Genomic DNA, 8,134 nt, shown 5'->3' with positions numbered 1-8,134 from the left:
CCACCAGCAGTGGAGAAATTCTGCCATTTCTAACTGTCTCCCCCACCATCCTGTGCAGAACGTCAACAACAAGAACAAACAGGAATGGAGAGAGAGGATCGCCTTGTCTGAGGCCCCTCTCCATCTTGAATGGCTTGGTTGGTGACCCATTGATCAACACTGACATAGATGCTGTAGTCACACATTCCTTCACCCAGGTCCTCCACCTAAAACCAAAACCCATCTTCTGAAGCACTATATCCACAAAGCTCCATCTCACTTTGTCATAGGCTTTCTGAAAGTCCAATTTAACAATTGCCGCTTCCTTCTTCCGCAGCTTAAGCCAATGGACCATCTCACAAGCAATGAGGGCACCATCATGTATTTTGCGGCCCTTTACAAATGCAGACTGAGTCTCCCCCACTAGATGTGGCATCACTGATCGCATTCTTCTTACCAGCACTTTGGATATCACCTTATAGAGACATCCAACCATACTAATTGGCCTTAAGTCTTTGATTTCCTTGGCCCCCACAAATTTTGGAGCTAACGCCACCCAAGTAACATTTGCATCTGCTGGTAGCTTTGCATTCTGGAAAAAGCCCAACACAGCTGCAGTAAACTCCTGACCAAGCTCGTCCCAGCATTTCTTTATGAAGTTCATATTATAGCCATCACTACCTGGAGCTTTACTGGACTCACAATCCCACACTGCTTCTCGTACTTCCTCCGTCGATGGCATTACCTCTAGCACTGCTGCCTCTTCTTCAGTAATTTGCTTAACCAGCCCACAACGGATTCCAATCGCAGGGGCATGCTCCTGCCTATACAGCTCTTTATAAAAACCCACAATCGCAGTCTTTATTCTGGCCTGATTCCGTACCAATCTTCCATCCAACACTAGAGAGTCGATTCTGTTGTTCCTCCTTCTTGCCGATGCTAGATTATGGAAGTACCTAGTGTTCTTATCCATATCTCTAGCATGCTTGGATCTGGACATCTGCTTCCAATGCATCTCTTTTCTGACATACCACTTCGCACAGCAAGTCACCAGAGCCTTACGTCTAGCCTCCATTGTTCCGTCATAGCTACCAGCACTAACCCTATCATCAATCTTCTTAATCTCTTCATCAAACTTCTTTATCCTGTTGTCCATGTCCCCAAAATTATCCCTATGCCATTTCCTGAGCGGTTCTATCAAAGCCTTCAACTTGTTTGTAAACATGTCACCTCCCAATTTCCTCCACTCATCCTTTACCAATGTCAGAAACCCTTCATGTGTAAACCAGGAATCCAAACTGCGAAAAGGTCTTGGACCCGCACAGATTCTAGGATCTTCTAAAATCAAAGGGCAATGATCTGATAGGCCTCGCGGCCCTCCTTTCAACCGAGTATCTGGGAGCTCCTCAAGCCACTCCAAACTAACCAAAATCCTATCAATGCGGCTACAAGATCTACCTCGAAACCATGTGAACTTCCGGTCAGTTAACGGTAAATCGACTAGCTGTAAATCTTGTACCAATTCCTTAAAATCTTTCGCAGATGCCGGTAGGCTAGTAGCGCCTTTCCTTTCTTCCAAATGTAGTATCTCGTTAAAGTCTCCCATGAAGCAAAACGGAACCTGACATAGACCCACCATGTAGCTTAACTCCTCCCACATCACCAGTTTCTCACTCCGAACATGTGCACCATACACCAAGCAGAAAGCACATTTGAAGTTATTTTTTGTCAGAAAACCTTCAACGCACAGCCAGCCATCCCCTTTATAACAATTCAGTCTTGTAAATAAGAAATTAACCCACATTAATAATAAATCACCCGATGTACCGACAGATTCCACAAAATCCAATCCACTGAATCACAGCCCCACAAGCGTGCTACATCAAACCTAGACACAACCTCCCTCTTGGTTTCAATCAAACCTAGCATATTCAATCTATATTTTTTCTTCAACTCTTTCACCATACTCCACTTACCATGCCCTCCTAGGCCTCTAACATTCCAACAACTATAAATCATTTAAAAAAAAATTTACACACCTTGTGATGTTGTTTGGGCCTGCTCCTCCTAGCTTTCTCTTTTTGTTTTGCCAGGTTTCTTTTTGCTGCGATTACTTCATTCTGACTTTGTAAAATCGCCATAATATCTTCTTCATCATCATAAAAAACTGCACCTGACTCCGCTGCTAATTTCAATGTTTCCTTATTCTCTACTATCTGACCTACCTGCAAGCCCTTCTGATCATAATCTAGTGGTGCATTATCAATATCTGTCTCAGAACCAGCATCCTCATTATCCCGTTTATTCATCTTGCCTTGACCCACACCTTCATCTTCCCGTCCATGTACAGACTGGCCACTTACTTCATTAACCAAACTCTCCACTTCCGATTCGTTATCAAATGCAGCCGGCGGTTTTCGTCCCACCGTTTTCCCAGCTCCTTCACCGGCGCACTGTACCAGGGCAAGGCTTCGTTCCTCTGCTTCCCCGCCAGGCCAGCCAGGAGCGTCGCCAGGACAGTCGGCAGGGGCTTTCCTCGACGCAGAGTGAAGCGCGCAGTCCCGGTTATCCACCGCATCCACCACAGTAAGCGACGCGCGGCTGGTCTCGTTGAGTACGCCCCTGGTTGAGTCACCTTCATACATCTTCAATCTGGGAGTGCAGGGAGGCAGCTGACCCTGACCAGACCCGCGTCGTTGCTGGTGGTCTGCCCTACCCTGCTTCTTCGACCCGGATCCACGAGCACGCAGCTGACCCGGTCCGTCCTCATCTCCGCTTCCTACATTCTGGCTTGTCTCATCAAGGTCACCAGGCCCAGATCCGCTAGGACACACGGAGCCCAGCCCAGCCTCATGTCCGTCCCTTTGTTGGAGTTGTACTCCACTCAGCTTGCCTTGGGCCTCGCCTACATGGAGCATTTGGACTCCACTCAGCAGCCCATCACACCAAAATTCTTTCTCAAGCCCATTGGTTGAATGCCCCAACAGCTGCCTAACGTTATTACTAACCTTGTAGGTCTCTCTCCTTTGTACAAACCCATTTGTCACATCTCCACCGTGAATAATGTTCCTTAACTGTTTAGTCCCACTTCTTTTTTCAATGCATATCTGTGTAACCGTTGTCTCTGATTCACACTCTATACACTCATCAAATCCCCCAAAATCAGCATTGTCATTAACACCCTTAAATTTGACCTGATCCGTCATTTGTTGTCCCTTCATGGCCATTAAATTTTCTTGATTGCAATCATTCAAAAAAATGTCTGTTGTGACCATTGTACCCTTGTTTTCACCACCGTCATTAGCTCGTGTTCTGATTAGGTCAGCCGCCAGATCACACATTGCCGCCGTCAACAATATTTCTCCGGCTTGTGAACTAGCATTTGCACATATTGACTTCACGCTTGCGTCTTCCAAAAAGCATTCATCTTCGTATATTGCACGCCCTATTTCCTTCACAAAAATATCAAAACCACTAGTTCCAACCGTGATATGAATCCTTTCCTTGATATCGTCAAAGACACAGGTATCAATTAACACTCTCCCAACACTGAAGGATAATGCAGACTTCGTCACATCATCACACTTGATTACTTTACCCTATAAACCGCCTATTGTGTTGAACGTCTCCATTGACCAGACATGTAAAGGCACTCCATGGCATTCTAACCATACTCTTCTAGTCTCACTATATTCGGATTCCTCCCATCTCCAAACCCTGTAAAAGAATTGTAAGAAGCTATTCATTTTGAAGGTAAACGCTTCCTCCGCATTCTTCACCGAATCAAACACTAGTAGGGCTTTGTATGCACCAAGCTCTTTCACTTCAACAACATGGGGAAAGTTGTTGACGATGGCTCTATGTAAAGCTTTGAAGTCCATTGGTCTTGTGGTTCCGCCTACTAAACTCCTTAACAGCCAATCAAAATTCTCTTTTGCTACTGGCACTTCAACCTTTTTCGTCCAACCCTTTCCTTGGTTATCCTTGACTGGTGTTATCTTCTTAGTTTCTTCCACCCTTATAGAACTTTCACCCTTCTCGAGCTGCCTGGTCTCCGCCTCAGATCTTGCCAATTCCCCTTCGCGTCCTCCAGTGTTCTCTCCTCCCATAGCCCTTTCTGTATTTGGCCTCACCTACGTAGATAACCTTTCCCCTTATCCTTATATGATGCATCTCGGCTATGGCCTTCATCGCTCCCCCTTTTGTTGTATACCGTATAAATGCAAACATATACACAAATCCATTTTTCAACTTCCGACTAGGGGTGAGCACGGGTAGCGGGTACCCGATTACCCACCCGAACCCGAACTAAACCAATCAAATTGGTTCTGGAACCGATGGGTAATCGGGTCCAATCCGAACCAAACTAATGACATTTACTGATGATTGGTTCGGGTATCGGTTTTGGGAGCGCGGAACCCGAACCAACCCGTATACCCGATCATAATTAATTAAATAAAATATATAATATATATATATATATATATATATATATATATATATATGTGACTTTTTATGTGTTTTCTAACTCATAACTCTAATCCTATCTCACTAATGTTTAGATTTTAATGTGTTTTAGTTTTAGCTTCTTTCAAAGATTATTCACTAGACTTTTGTATTTAACTTCTAATATTTTTATTGCACTTTTATATTTTCATTAGACAAGATTATTTACTATTAATATGTTTGGATTTTGATGATTTTAGTTTTTAATGTATTTGGTATTTAATATGTTTGCATTATTTCTGTTGATGTTACATGTTTATTGTATTTCTTGACTTTTTAAGATAAAAATTTGTCAATTTTGTTTTTTTTTTTATAAATTTCAAAGTCATCGGGTACCCGCTATCCGAATCGAACCAATCTGCTCTTAATCGGTTTAATTTGGTTCGGATACAAGTACAAAAAAATACAAATTCGAACCAAACTAAACCAATTACTTTTTGATTGGTTCAATTTTAATTTTATCTTAAACCCAAACTAAATCGATCCGTGCTCACCCCTACTTCCGACCCAGATAGATGTCGTTAATTCGTCATAACAGATGCAATGCAAGGTGTGGTGTATCATTAAATTATCGACAATGGTGCAGAGGTACTTTTGGTTGGAGTGGCACAGTCAAAATAGTACTAATGAATATGTTGAGTCTTACTAATATTAGATAGTAGTGTTTTAAGTTATTAGTTGTTTTTTGAGAAAATATTTTATTCTATTTCAAGCAAGAATATAGAATTTATTGCACCTATTCAATTTGTAATATGACGTTCAATTTATTCTATATTTAAAAAATGGAATTTTTTAGAGTTAAAATAATAATTTGTTCTATATTATTGATTATCTTTAATAATTTGTCTACTATATGAGAATATTTAGCCAAAAGAGTAATGAACAAAATAATTTAATTGCCAAAAGAATTTTTTTGGAGAAAGTAGAATAACAGAAGGAATTTCCTTAATAAGGTAGAAGCTTATTTGATAAGCAAACAAAATGGGTGGGTGACTACTCCAAAAAGTTGAATTAATACGTGCTTTATTCGTCATTAAAGGTTGAACACAAGAGAAAATCTCAATAACTTGAAAATGCTAGAAGCAGTGAAAGTGGGGTGCCTCATATGTCTAACTAAAATAAAGATAATTAGCCACATAAATTTAAAAAAAAAAATTATTTATACACTAAAATTAATCATCATATATTGTTTAACTTATTTTTAATATATATTTTATATATATAGCATAGTTATTTTTTTTTTACGTAAATAATATGGGCTCTATGACTACTAACGGTTTAAAAAAGCCCTATAACAATATTTTTTATTGTTCTTATAAAATTATATAATATTTTTTTATATAATTATAACTGTAAAATTTTTACGTAAATATTTATAATGTATATAGATAAAGTATTGATTTTTGTCTCAAATATTTGGATAAATATTAACATTGTTCCTAATATTTTTTTGTCCAAATTTTATATTGAATGTTTTAAAAATCACTTAATATTATTCTACCGTCAAATTAAATAAAAATGATTAACAAAGGCAATGATATATTTGATTTAAAAATGTTATTTATACACTAAAATTAGTTACTAAAATAGTTATTATGTATTTCTATATAAATATATGTATAATTTGATTTATTTTTAATGTATATTTTGTATTTTAATATATATATTTTATATTAATGACTGATTTTAATATACACCTAGTATAATTGTATTTAGTAGCTATTGAATATAACAAATTTTTATAATATTATTATTGTAAATAAAATTAAAAAACAGTGGGGAGCAAGTTAGATACTTATCTCATTATTTGGGTGATAATCACCTTAACATAGAATGTAACTTCTCATTCTGTAGAAAAATAACTATTTATGATCATCTAAAAATTGTCCTTAAAGGATGACGAAGTCTCATTTACTATTCTATAAATATTTCAGCATTCAGATATTTTTTTATCAATCTCACATTTTTTAGTCTACTAAAACTCTTACTAGCTAATTTAAGTATTAAAGTCTTTGCAGATACCTACTATCGTTCAAGCGAAGATGTGGATAATACCTTCAAAGCATTTATATCTCACTTTTAAATCCAAAACAATAATCCAAGTAAACACCTTGAAACAATAATGTTTGATGTGAAATTTTTTGAGGACCAATTTAAGTGTTTATTCTTTAATTAATTAATTTACAAGTTTCTTTTATAGATTTTTTTAAAATAAAAATTTTAAAAATTTTATTGACGAATATATATATATATATATATATATATATATATATATATATATATATATATATATATATATATATATATATATTGAGTGATATTTACGAATTGGTGTTTTATCATTTATCCTTTTACGGTGCAATTGCATTAATAAAAACTATCTTATTAACTAGTTGGTGTCATCAATTATCGCAAGAAGAAAAATAGAAAAGAAGATAGGGGAGAAAATGACCAAATTGTATAAATAATGAAGCTGTCGACGAGTAATATATATATATATATATATATATATATATATATATATATATATATAAAAGCACGCATCAATATCTATTTCATTCATTGTGTAAACAATACATGGTAAACGAGATAAGCCTTCTTACATAATACTATTGCACTTGAGATAGATATTAACACTAATGGATCGTGTTTAATTAATGCATTTTTACTAGGGGTGTAGATGGCTTGAATCTAAAAATTCGGTCCAAATTTAAAGTATTTTTGCACACATTGGTTCGAATTTGAAGTAACCTGAGAAAAAAATAATACTAGAAATAATATTTTAACCGAATCTAGGTCATAATTTGTGTCATTTGGTCCGGTTTGATCCTATCCGATGAAAATACATATTTTAAAATTAATGTTTTATATTTATGAAATATAAAATTTTAAAAATACATAATATTTTGTATTATTTCACTCATTTGTATGTGACTTAAATATTTGTTGTTATTAATATTATTCGTGATTATGTTTTAATTTTAAATTTTTTTTTAAATAAATTTTATCATATGAAATAATTGTTAGAGATTTGGAGATTCTTCCCTAGCTAATATTCAAGAAGGTAATATGTTTGTTTTGAACTTGTGTTTTTTAACTAATATTTGGTAATATTAATTATAAATTAATCCGTTTATTTTTAATAAAAATTAAAAAACTAAAAAAGAGATTAAAAATGCATAGAATTATGATTCATAAAAAGATTAAATTTAAAATTAGCTACCAATTCTTTCGTAACAACTAATAAGTAATTTTTTTTATAAATTATTATTAAATACCTGATTTTTATTTGATATAATTTGTTGTATATAAATTTTATCAGATTTAGAGTTGGATTATAATAAAAGAATAAACTTAATATATATTTAAGACCAAATTTGAGTTAGAACAAATTCTATTTCACTGATTTATATACACCTTTTATTTGTACAATACACATAGTAATAAGACAAATTTGCAAATATCACCCAAATGACATATGTCCTTAAGTAAAATATTTACATTATTTATTTTTAAAAAAATTCACTTCTATGAGACAAAAAATACATTAGGTTTTGGATTAATCACTAAAAACGTCTCTAAATTATTTAAATGTCGACAAAAATTCATCCGAATTTTATTATCGACAAAAAATTTTTAAATAATTTAA

Source organism: Arachis hypogaea, chromosome 19 (assembly GCF_003086295.3).
Source record: "Arachis hypogaea cultivar Tifrunner chromosome 19, arahy.Tifrunner.gnm2.J5K5, whole genome shotgun sequence".
In the NCBI taxonomy this organism is placed as follows: Eukaryota; Viridiplantae; Streptophyta; class Magnoliopsida; order Fabales; family Fabaceae; genus Arachis; species Arachis hypogaea.
Note: the sequence above shows the minus strand (reverse complement) of the source record.